The sequence below is a fragment of the Pseudophryne corroboree genome, chromosome 4 (genome assembly GCF_028390025.1).
Source record: "Pseudophryne corroboree isolate aPseCor3 chromosome 4, aPseCor3.hap2, whole genome shotgun sequence".
NCBI classification, from domain to species: Eukaryota; Metazoa; Chordata; class Amphibia; order Anura; family Myobatrachidae; genus Pseudophryne; species Pseudophryne corroboree.
The window spans coordinates 523,246,961-523,260,151 of NC_086447.1; the positions used below are offsets into that span (position 1 = coordinate 523,246,961).

General features: G+C 47.3%; 1 protein-coding gene across 3 annotated transcripts in view; it reads left to right on the forward strand.

Moving 5' to 3' along the window:
- The window catches only part of SMPDL3A (sphingomyelin phosphodiesterase acid like 3A), an 89,004-nt gene that overhangs the window by 57,798 nt on the left and 18,015 nt on the right, over positions 1 to 13,191 (forward strand). The window lies entirely within an intron of this gene.

Consider the following 13,191-nt stretch of genomic DNA (forward strand, 5'->3'; position numbering starts at 1 on the left):
TAGTCACACTGGCAGTGGCACTCCTGCAGCAAAAGTGTGCACTGTTTAATTTTAAATTAATATAATATTATGTACTCCTGGGGGCTCCTGCTATAACAACCTGCAGTGCTCCCCAGTCTCCCCCACAATTATTATAAGCTTTGCCTTTTATACATTGATGTGCAGCACACTGGGCTGAGCTGAGTGCACACAGACTGAGTCACACTGTGTGACTGGCTGCTGCTGTGTATCGTTTTTTTTCAGGCAGAGAACGGATATAGCAGAGAACGGATATATTATATTAAAATAAATAAAAGTTAACTAACAACAACTGCACTGGTCACTGTGGTAAACTCTGTCTGACTCTGCACAATCTCTCTCTCTCTTCTAATCTAATTTCTAATGGAGAGGACGCCAGCCACGTCCTCTCCCTATCAATCTCAATGCACGTGTGAAAATGGCGGCGACGCGCGGCTCCTTATATAGAATCCGAGTCTCGCGAGAATCCGACAGCGTCATGATGACGTTCGGGCGCGCTCGGGTTAACCGAGCAAGGCGGGAGGATCCGAGTCTGCTCGGACCCGTGAAAAAAACATGAAGTTCGTGCGGGTTCGGTTTCAGAGAAACCGAACCCGCTCATCTCTATTGTCCACGGCACCTCGGGTCTTTACCAAGGTAATGGCCGAAATGATGTTTCTTCTGCGAAGAAAAGGCGTATTAATTATCCCTTACTTGGACGATCTCCTGATAAGGGCAAGGTCCAGGGAACAGCTGGGGGACGTAGTAGCACTAACCCAAGTAGTGCTGCAACAGCACGGGTGGATTCTGAATTTTCCAAAATCTCAATTGACCCCGACGACACGTCTGCTGTTCCTGGGAATGATTCTGGACACGGTTCAGAAAAAGGTGTTTCTTCCGGAGGAGAAAGCCAGGGAGTTATCCGAACTTGTCAGGAACCTCCTAAAACCAGGGAAAGTGTCTGTGCATCAATGCACAAGAGTCCTGGGAAAGATGGTGGCTTCTTACGAAGCGATTCCATTCGGCAGATTCCACGCAAGAACTTTTCAGTGGGATCTGCTGGACAAATGGTCCGGATCACATCTGCAGATGCATCAGCGGATAACCTTATCGCCACGGACAAGAGTGTCTCTTCTGTGGTGGTTGCAAAGTGCTCATCTGTTAGAGGGCCGCAGATTCGGCATACAGGACTGGGTCCTGGTGACCACGGATGCCAGTCTGAGAGGCTGGGGAGCGGTCACACAGGGAAGAAACTTCCAGGGAGTATGGTCAAGCCTGGAGATGTCTCTTCACATAAATATACTGGAGCTAAGAGCGATTTACAATGCTCTAAGCCTGGCAAAACCCCTGCTTCAGGGTCAGCCGGTGTTGATCCAGTCGGACAACATCACGGCAGTCGCCCACGTAAACAGACAGGGCGGCACAAGAAGCAGGAGAGCAATGGCAGAAGCTGCAAGGATTCTTCGCTGGGCGGAAGATCATGTGATAGCACTGTCAGCAGTGTTCATTCCGGGAGTGGACAACTGGGAAGCAGACTTCCTCAGCAGACACGATCTACACCCGGGAGAGTGGGGACTTCATCCAGAAGTTTTCCACATGATTGTGAACCGTTGGGAAAAACCAAAGGTGGACATGATGGCGTCTCGCCTCAACAAAAAACTGGACAGGTATTGCGCCAGGTCAAGAGACCCTCAGGCAATAGCTGTGGACGCTCTGGTAACACCGTGGGTGTTCCAGTCAGTGTATGTGTTTCCTCCTCTGCCTTTCATACCAAAAGTACTGAGAATTATACGGCAAAGTAAGAGTAAGAACGATACTCGTGGCTCCGGATTGGCCAAGAAGAACTTGGTACCCGGAACTTCAGGAGATGCTCACGGAAGATCCGTGGCCTCTACCTCTAAGACAGGACCTGCTTCAGCAGGGACCGTGTCTATTCCAAGACTTACCGCGGCTGCGTTTGATGGCATGGCGGTTGAACGCCGAATTCTAAGGGAAAAAGGCATTCCGGAAGAGGTCATTCCTACACTGGTAAAAGCCAGGAAGGAGGTGACTGCACAACATTATCACCGCATTTGGAGAAAATATGTTGCGTGGTGTGAGGCCAGGAAGGCCCCCACGGAGGAATTTCAATTGGGTCGATTCCTACATTTCCTGCAAACAGGATTGTCTATGGGCCTCAAATTGGGGTCCATTAAGGTTCAAATTTCGGCCCTGTCAATTTTCTTCCAGAAAGAATTGGCTTCAGTTCCTGAAGTCCAGACTTTTGTAAAAGGAGTTCTACATATACAGCCCCCGGTTGTGCCCCCAGTGGCTCCGTGGGACCTTAATGTAGTTTTGGATTTTCTCAAATCCCATTGGTTTGAGCCACTCAAATCGGTGGATTTGAAATATCTTACATGGAAAGTAACCATGCTACTGGCCCTGGCTTCAGCCAGGAGAGTGTCAGAATTGGCGGCTTTATCGTATAAAAGCCCATATCTGATTTTCCATTCGGACAGGGCAGAACTGCGGACGCGTCCTCATTTTCTGCCTAAGGTGGTGTCAGCGTTTCACCTGAACCAGCCTATTGTGGTGCCTGCGGCTACTAGCGATTTGGAGGATTCCAAGTTGCTGGACGTTGTCAGGGCATTGAAAATATATATTTCAAGGACGGCTGGAGTCAGAAAATCTGACTCGCTGTTTATACTGTATGCACCCAACAAGCTGGGTGCTCCTGCTTCTAAGCAGACGATTGCTCGTTGGATTTGTAGCACAATTCAACTTGCACATTCTGTGGCAGGCCTGCCACAGCCTAAATCTATCAAGGCCCATTCCACAAGGAAGGTGGGCTCATCCTGGGCGGCTGCCCGAGGGGTCTCGGCATTACAACTCTGCCGAGCAGCTACGTGGTCGGGGGAGAACACGTTTGTAAAATTCTACAAATTTGATACCCTGGCTAAAGAGGACCTGGAGTTCTCTCATTCGGTGCTGCAGAGTCATCCGCACTCTCCCGCCCGTTTGGGAGCTTTGGTATAATCCCCATGGTCCTGACGGAGTCCCCAGCATCCACTAGGACGTCAGAGAAAATAAGATTTTACTTACCGATAAATCTATTTCTCGTAGTCCGTAGTGGATGCTGGGCGCCCATCCCAAGTGCGGATTGTCTGCAATACTTGTACATAGTTATTGTTACAAAAAAATCGGGTTGTTATTGTTGTGAGCCGTCTGTTCAGAGGCTCCTACGTTTGTCATACTGTTAACTGGGTTCAGATCACAAGTTGTACGGTGTGATTGGTGTGGCTGGTTTGAGTCTTACCCGGGATTCAAAATCCTTCCTTATTGTGTACGCTCGTCCGGGCACAGTATCCTAACTGAGGCTTGGAGGAGGGTCATAGGGGGAGGAGCCAGTGCACACCACCTGATCCTAAAGCTTTATTTTTGTGCCCTGTCTCCTGCGGAGCCGCTAATCCCCATGGTCCTGACGGAGTCCCCAGCATCCACTACGGACTACGAGAAATAGATTTATCGGTAAGTAAAATCTTATTTTTTTAAATTATATTTGAAGCTTACAGTATAATCATAAGAATGACATATTCACAAAACATTACTGTTCACTTATCATAAAAATTAGTGCAAAACTATATGTACCACCAATCAGAAATCCTATGTTGTTGAATACTTCCATGGTGTTGAGTTGCCATCTAGTGGTTTATCAAGGTAGGAATTAAATGATTCAGTGGAAAGCTGACATATAGTACATATACTGTACATACTGTATAAATGCAAAAGTGATGGTACAAAATCACAGGTTTATTTCTCAGGTGGAAGAAAATATATGTTTGCTTATGATGCAAAGTGTGTTTATGTTAAGACTTAAAAAAACGTATTCTAAGAAGTGAAAACACTTCTTACATTACTTTTTAAAGCAGGCCGATGTCAATTTTAGTTCAAATGATAGTATAGGGCCTAATTCAGACCTGATTGCTGTGCTGCAAATTTGAAGAGGGCTGTAATCAAATAGTCACTGCCCAGGGAGAGTGAAAACCCGCCCTGTGCAAGTGTGCGAATGCATGTGTACGCTGTGCGAAAACTTCCAGCGAACATCTGCAAATCCGTTCGCATCTCACTCAACATCGAATGATTTTTCCATACTGTGCAGTCTGTGCGTAGCCCAGGACTTACTCCTACAGTGTGATACAAACCAGACTTGCCTACCCTCCCGCATTTAGCGGGAGGCTCCCGTTTTTTGCCGAAGTCCCCCGCTGCCCCGCAAATAGAGCTGCAGATCCCGGATTTCCACTACACTCTCCGGCCCCAATTGGTGTCCGGACTGCGCATGCACAGGGAGGCTGGTTACCTGCTGCCTCTGCCAATGTTCTCCCGTGGTACATGTTTTCTGCTGCTGACGTAACTCTCCTCCTCCTTCTCTGTCTCACTGGCTGGCAGCTCCTCACTAGCAGGTAACGTCAGGTATAAAGGAGGCGTGAGAAGTGTCAGCGGGTGTACCAGCCCGCATCTCCGGGACCTGGTGTAACTGTAAACGGGGTCGGGTTGCAAAGCCACCCCCCCTCACAACACGGCCACGCCCCCTTTTGCAGGAGGAGCTGCTTCTGCACTGTGTGTCACGGAGGTGACTCCTCTGCTCAGATGCCTGGCTGGAACACACCTCAAAAGCTGGTAATTATGTGTGACAGCAGGGCTTCCCAGTAATCTGGAGAGGGGGGCAAGGTCCTGTATGAAAATGTGTCCAGGAACAGAATGATGGCTGCAGGGCCATTTTTACTGGCACTCCCTGCACAGATAACATCCATCTCCGAGTCCCATCCATAGTACTCCGTTTGCTGGGCGGCGTTTTGCGAAATTACGCTGCTGTTTCATGACGTCACCTTAGTACCCTGCGGAGTTATTAGGGGACGCCGCAGAGGAGTGGGCAGGCGCCATTTGAGCAAAGCAGCAGTAAGGGCATCGGGAAATGTGTGCTCTGCCCTCCCCTCATCCTGTACTGCGGGACTCTACCTTGCATAATCTATATACTGTGCTCTGGATGGCGTAGTGTGTACAACGTGCTCTGCCTGGCGTAGTGTGTACAACGTGCTCTGCCTGGCGTAGTGTGTACAACGTGCTCTGCCTGGCGTAGTGTGTACGACGTGCTCTGCCTGGCGTAGTGTGTACGACGTGCTCTGCCTGGCGTACTGTGTATGACGTGCTCTGCCTGGCATAGTGTGTGCAACGTGCTCTGCCTGGCGTAGTGTGTGCAATGTGCTCTGCCTGGCGTAGTATGTACAACGTGCTCTGGATGGCGTAGTGTGTACAACGTGCTCTACCTGGCGTAGTGTGTACAACGTGCTCTGCCTGGCGTAGTGTGCACAACGTGCTCTGCCTGGTGTAGTGTGTTCAACGTGCTCTGCCTGGCGTAGTGTGTACAACGTGCTCTGCCTGGCGTAGTGTGTGCAACGTGCTCTGCCTGGCTTAGTTTGTGCAACGTGCTCTGCTTGGCGTAGTGTGTACAACGTGCTCTGCCTGGCGTAGTGTGTGCAACGTGCTCTGCCTGGCTTAGTTTGTGCAACGTGCTCTGCCTGGCTTAGTTTGTGCAACGTGCTCTGCCTGGCGTAGTGTGTACAACGTGCTCTGCCTGGCGTAGTGTGTACAACGTGCTCTGCCTGGCGTAGTGTGTACAATGTGCTCTGCCTGGCGTAGTGTGTATACTGTTCTCTGCCTGGTGTAATGTGTATAATGTGTTCTACTAATTGTATATCCTACTAATTGGATGCAATTTGATGCAATGTACTAATGTGAACCCTCAATTTTTATATTTAAAAAAACTTTATAGGGACAGGCAGACCTGCTCTTGTCACATATCCAGTGGGAAATAACACAACGCTTTCCAATCCCGTAAATCATGGACACAAAGTTTTTATTTTTTTACAATGGCAACTGTCACCTTTATTTGTTAAAAGCCATTACCTCCAGGACTACTAAGGTTAAACGTAGCCAGCAGAACTATTTAACCTGCCGCGGCATAGCTAATGAAGCCCTCTGCATAGGAAACAAGAGCCCTGGGAGGAGGCTGGCACTGGCAATCACAGCACAGGAAGAGACAGTGGGGGTCATTCCGAGTTGTTCGCTCTGTATTTTTTTCTCGCAACGGAGCGATTAGTCGCTAATGCGCATGCGCAATGTCCGCAGTGCGACTGCGCCAAGTAAATTTGCTATGCAGTTAGGTATTTTACTCACGGCATTACGAGGTTTTTTCTTCGTTCTGGTGATCGTAATGTGATGACAGGAAGTGGGTGTTTCTGGGCGGAAACAGGCCGTTTTATGGGTGTGTGCGAAAAAACGCTACCGTTTCTGGGAAAAACGCGGGAGTGGCTGGAGAAATGGAGGAGTGTCTGGGCAAACGCTGGGTGTGTTTGTGACGTCAAACCAGGAACGACAAGCACTGAACTGATCGCAGATGCCGAGTAAGTGTGGAGCTACTCAGAAACTGCTAAGAGGTGTCTATTCGCTATTTTGCTAATCTTTCGTTCGCAATTTTGATAAGATAAGATACACTCCCAGTAGGCGGCGGCTTAGCGTGTGCAAAGCTGCTAAAAGCAGCTTGCGAGCGAACAACTCGGAATGACCCCCAGTGGGCGGGATGTACCAATCAGGCTCATTTTATTGCCAATCTGATTAGAGCGATTTTGGGGTAACTTTGTGGTGCTGATCAGAGCCGTAAAAAGAATATTTTGGTGCCCTGTGGCAGAAAGAGAATATGTGCCCCCACCTCCATATGTAAAATAGGGACAGTGCGCGTCAAAGGAGCATGGTAAAAAAAATAGGGGCCACATCACCATAAATAATTTGATTTGTCCTGACCTGAAACACTAACCTCTGGCATCCCTGCAATTGCCCCTAAGGGGTGGTCTTCTGTATGCCGACTGACGGGATCCCGGCGCACAGTATACCAGCGCCGGGATCCCGACAGCCGGCATACCGACACTTATTCTCCCTCGTGGGGTTCCACGACCCCCCCTGGATGGAGAATAAAATAGTGTGGCCGTAGCGTGGCGAGCGCAGCAAGCCCGCAAGGGGCTCATTTGCGCTCGCCACACTGTCGGTAAGCCGGCGGTCGGGCTCCCGGTGCCGGTATGCTAGTCGTCGGGAGCCCGACCGCAGGCATATCGTAGTGAACCCCCCCTAAGGTGCCATGGCACACAGTTTAGGAACCACTGGATTAGATGAATATTTAGAGAATCTGGTTTTGTAAAAATTTTTTTTGCTTTTAGTGGTTTTTATTAGAGATGTTCACCGGAAATTTTTCGGGTTTTGTGTTTTGGTTTTGGATTCGGTTCCGCGGCCGTGTTTTGGATTCGGACGCGTTCTGGCAAAACCTCCTTGAAAATTTTTGTCGGATTTGGGTGTGTTTTGAATTCGGGTGTTTTTTTTCAAAACCCCCTCAAAAACAGCTTAAATCATAGAATTTGGGGGTAATTTTGATCCTATAGTATTATTAACCTCAAAAACCATAATTTCCACTAATTTCCAGTCTATTCTGAACACCTCACACCTCACAATATTATTTTTAGTCCTAAAATTTGCACCAAGGTCGCTGGATGACTAAGCTAAGCGACCCAAGTGGGCGGCACAAACATCTGGCCCATCTAGGAGTGGCACTGCAGTGTCAGACAGGATAGCACTTAAAAAAATTGGCCCCAAACATCACATGATGCAAAGATAAATAAAAAAAAAAAGAGGTGCAAGATGGAATTGTCCTTGGCTCCCACCCACCCTTATGTTGTATAAGCAGGACATGCACACTTTAACAAACCCATAATTTCAGACACAGGGTCTGCCACATGACTGTGGCTGAAATAACTGGTTGGTTTGGGCCCCCACCAAAAAAAGAAGCAATCAATCTCTCCTTGCTCAAACTGGCTCTACAGAGGCAAGATGTCCACCTCATCATCATCCTCCGATTCCTCACCCCTTTCACTGTGTACATCCCCCTCCTCACAGAGTATTAATTTGTCCCCACTGGAATCCACCATCTCAGGTCCCTGTGTACTTTCTGGAGGCAATTGATGGTGAATGTCTCCACGGAGGAATAGATTATAATTCATTTTGATGAACATCATCTTCTCCACATTTTGTGGAAGTAACCTTGTACACCGATCGCTGACAAGGTGACCGGCTGAACTAAACACTCTTTCGGAGTACACACTGGAGTGGGGGCAACTTAGGTAAAATAAAGCCAGTTTGTGCAAGAGCCTCCAAATTGCCTCTTTTTCCTGCCAGTATACGTACGGACTGTCTGACGTGCCTACTTGGATGCTGTCACTCATATAATCCTCCACCATTCTTTCAATGGTGACAGAATCATATGCAGTGACAGTAGACAACATGTCAGTAATCGTTGGCAGGTCCTTCAGTCCGGACCAGATGTCAGCACTCGCTCCAGACTGCCCTGCATCACCGCCAGCGGGTGGGCTCGGAAATTCTTAGCCTTTTCCTCGCAGTCCCAGTTGCGGAAGAATGTGAAGGAGGAGCTGTTGACTGGTGACGTTCCGCTTGAGTTGACAAGTGTCTCACCAGCAGGTCTTTGAACATCTGCAGACTTGTGTCTGCCAGAAAGAGAGATACAACGTAGGCTTTAAACCTCGGATCGAGCACGGTGGCCAAAATGTAGTGCTCTGATTTCAACAGATTGACCAACCGTGAATCCTGGTTAAGCGAATGAAGGGCTCCATCCACAAGTCCCACATGCCTAGCGGAATCGCTCCGTTTAGCTCCTCCTTCAATCTCTCCAGCTGCTTCTGCAAAAGCCTGATGAGGGGAATGACCTGACCCAGGCTGGCAGTGTCTGAACTGACTTCACGTGTGGCAAGTTCAAAGGGTTGCAGAACCTTGCACAACGTTGAAATCATTCTCCACTGCGCTTGAGTCAGGTGCATTCCCCCTCCTTTGCCTATATCATAGGCAGATGTATAGGCTTGAATGGCCTTTTGCTGCTCCTCCATCCTCTGAAGCATATAGAGGGTTGAATTCCACCTTGTTACCACCTCTTGCTTCAGATGATGGCGGGGCAGGTTCAGGAGTGTTTGCTGGTGCTCCAGTCTTCGGCATGCGGTGGCTGAATGCCGAAAGTGGCCCGCAATTCTTCGGGCCACCGACAGCATCTCTTGCACGCCCTTGTCGTTTTTAAAAAAATTCTGCACCACCAAATTCAATGTATGTGCAAAACATGGGACGTACTGAAATTTGCCCACATGTAATGCACACACAATATTGGTGGCGTTGTCCGATGCCACAAATCCCCAGGAGAGTCCAATTGGGGTAAGCCAATCTGCGATGTTGTTCCTCAGTTTCCGTAAAAGGTTGTAAGCTGTGTGCCTCTTATGGAAAGCGGTGATACAAAGCGTAGCCTCCCTAGGAACGACTTGGCGTTTGCGAGATGCTGCTACTGGTGCCGCCGCTGCTGTTCTTGCTGCGGGAGGCAATACATCTACCCAGTAGGCTGTCACAGTCATATAGTCCTGAGTCTGCCCTGCTCCACTTGTCCACATGTCCATGGTTAAGTGGACATTGGGTACAACTGCATTTTTTAGGACACTGGTGAGTCTTTTTCTGACGTCTGTGTACATTCTCGGTATCGCCTGCCTAGAGAAGTGGAACCTAGATGGTATTTGGTACCGGGGACACAGTACCTCAAGAAATTCTCTAAGTCCCTGTGACCTAACGCCGGATACCGGTCGCACGTCTAACACTAACACAGCTGCCAAGGCCTGAGTTATCCGCTTTGCAGCAGGATGACTGCTGTGATATTTCATCTTCCTCGCAAAGGACTGTTGGACAGTCAATTGCTTACTGGAAGCAGTACAAGTGGTCTTCCGACTTCCCCTCTGGGATGACGATCGACTCCCAGCAGCAACAACAGCAGAGCCAGGAGCAGTAGGCGTTACACTCAAGGATCCATCGGAGGAATCCCAGTTAGGAGAGGACTCGTCAGACTTGCCAGTGACATGGCCTGCTGGACTATTGGCGTTCCTGTCTAAGGAGGAAATTGACACTGAGGGAGTTGGTGGTGTGGTTTGCACTGGGAGCTTGGGTACAAGAGGAAGAAGGGATTTTGTTGTTAGTGGACTGCTTCCGCTGTCACCCAAAGTTTTTGAACTTGTCAATGACTTCTGATGAATGCGCTCCAGGTGACATATTAAGGAGGAGGTTCCTAGGTGGTTAACGTCCTTACCCCTACTTATTACAGCTTGACAAAGGCAACACACGGCTTGACACCTGTTTTTTTTGTAATTTGACCAGGCATGTCAATGGCCATATTCATCCCACGGACAACAGGTGTCTCCCCGGGTGCCTGACTTAAACAAACCACCTCACCATCAGAATCCTCCTTGTCAATTTACTCCTCAGCGCCAGCAACACCCATATCCTATCCTGGTGTACTTCAACAGTGACATCTTCAATTTGACTATCAGGAACTGGACTGTGGGTGCTCCTTTCAGCACTTGCAGGGGGCGTGCAAATGGTGGAAGGAGCTACCTCTTCCCGTTCAGTGTTGGGAAGGTCAGGCATCGCAACCGCCGACCCAATTAGACTCTCCTTGGGGATTTGTGATTTAGAAGAACACACAGTTCTTTGCTGTGCTTTTGCCATCTTAACTCTTCAGTTTTCTAGCGGGAGGATGGGTGCTTCCATCCTCATGTGATGCTGAACCACTAGCCATGAACATAGGCCAGGGCCTCAGCCGTTCCTTGCCACTCATAAAAAATGTATATGGCATATTGGCAAGTTTACGCTTCTCCTCAGGCGCTTTTAATTTAGATTTCTGGGTCATTTTACTGAACTTTTGTTTTTTGTATTTTACATGCTCTCTACTATGACATTGGGCATCGACCTTGGTAGACGACGTTGATGGCATTGAATCGTCTCTGCCATGACTAGTGGCAGCAGCTTCAGCACTAGGTGGAAGTGGATCTTGATCTTTCCCTATTTCACCCTCCACATTTTTGTTCTCCATTTTTTAATGTGTGGAATTATATGCAAGTAATATTATATCAATAGCAATGGCCTACTGTACTGTACAGCTATATACTGTTGGTCACCAAAATGCTGCACTGTACTACTATATATACTGCTCACAAAAATGCAGCACAGATATGGAATGGATACTTGCAGTTACACAGAGCTGCAAGATACAGCAATGGCCTACTGTTCTGTACAACTATATACTTTTGGTCACCAAAATGCTGCACTGTACTACTATATATACTGCTCACAAAAATGCAGCACAGATATGGAATGGATACTTGCAGTAACATGGAGCTGCAAGATACAGCAATAGCCTACTGTACTGTACAACTATATACTGTTGGTCACCAAAATGCTGCACTGTACTACTATATATACTGCTCACAAAAATGCAGCACAGCTATGGAATGGATACTTGCAGTGACACAGACCTGCAAGATACAGCAATGGCCTACTGTACTGTACAACTATATACTGTTGGTCACCAAAATGCTGCACTGTACTACTATATATACTGCTCACAAAAATGCAGCACAGATATGGAATGGATACTTGCAGTGACAGAGCTGCAAGATACAGCAATGGCCTACTGTACTATACAACTATATACTGTTGGTCACCAAAATGCTGCACTGTACTACTATATATACTGCTCACAAAAATGCAGCACAGATATGGAATTGATACTTGCAGTGACATGGAGCTGCAAGATACAGCAATAGCCTACTGTACTGTACAACTATATACTGTTGGTCACCAAAATGCTGCACTATACTACTATATATACTGCTCACAAAAATGCAGCACAGATATGGAATGGATACTTGCAGTGACACAGAGCTGCAAGCTACAGCAATGGCCTACTGTACTGTACAACTAAATATTGTTGGTCACCAAAATGCTGCACTGTACTACTATATATACTGCTCACAAACATGCAGCACAGATATGGAATGGATACTTGCAGTGACACAGAGCTGCAAGATACAGCAATGGCCTACTGTACTGTACAACTATATACTTTTGGTCACCAAAATGCTGCACTGTACTACTATATATACTGCTCACAAAAATGCAGCACAGATATGGAATGGATACTTGCAGTGACATGGAGCTGCAAGATACAGCAATAGCCTACTGTACTGTACAACTATATACTGTTGGTCACCAAAATGCTGCACTGTACTACTATATATACTGCTCACAAAAATGCAGCACAGATATGGAATGGATACTTGCAGTGAGACAGAGCTGCAAGATACAGCAATGGCCTACTGTACTGTACTGTACAACTATATACTGTTGGTCACCAAAATGCTGCACTGTACTATTATATATACTGCTCACATAAATGCAGCACAGATATGGAATGGATACTTGCAGTGACACGGATCTGCAAGATACAGCAATGGCCTGCTGTTCTGTACAACTATATACTGTTGGTCACCAATATGCTGCACTGTACTACTATATATACTGCTCACAAAAATGCAGCACAGATATGGAATGGATACTTGCAGTTACACAGAGCTGCAAGATTCAGCAATGGCCTACTGTACTGTACAACTATATACTGTTGGTCACCAAAATGCTGCACTGTACTACTATATATACTGCTCACAAAAATGCAGCACAGATATGGAATGGATACTTGCAGTCACATGGAGCTGCAAGATACAGCAATAGCCTACTGTACTGTACAACTATATACTGTTGGTCACCAAAATGCTGCACTGTACTACATTATATATATACGGCTCACAAAAATGCAGCACAGATATGGAATGGATACTTGCAGTGACACAGAGCTGCAAGATACAGCAATGGCCTACTGTACTGTACAACTATATACTGTTGGTCACCAAAATGCTGCACTGTACTACTATATATACTGCTCACAAAAATGCAGCACAGATATGGAATGGATACTTGCAGTGACTCGGAACTGCAAGATACAGCAATGGCTTACTGTACTGTACAACTATATACTGTTCGTCACCAAAATGCTGCACTGTACTATTATATATACTGCTCACAAGAATGCAGCACAGATATGGAATGGATACTTGCAGTGACACAGAGCTGCAAGATACAGCAATGGCCTACTGTACTGTACAACTATATACTGTTGGTCACCAAAATGCAGCACACTGAGCACAGATATTTGCAGCACATTGAGCACAGATATGGAGC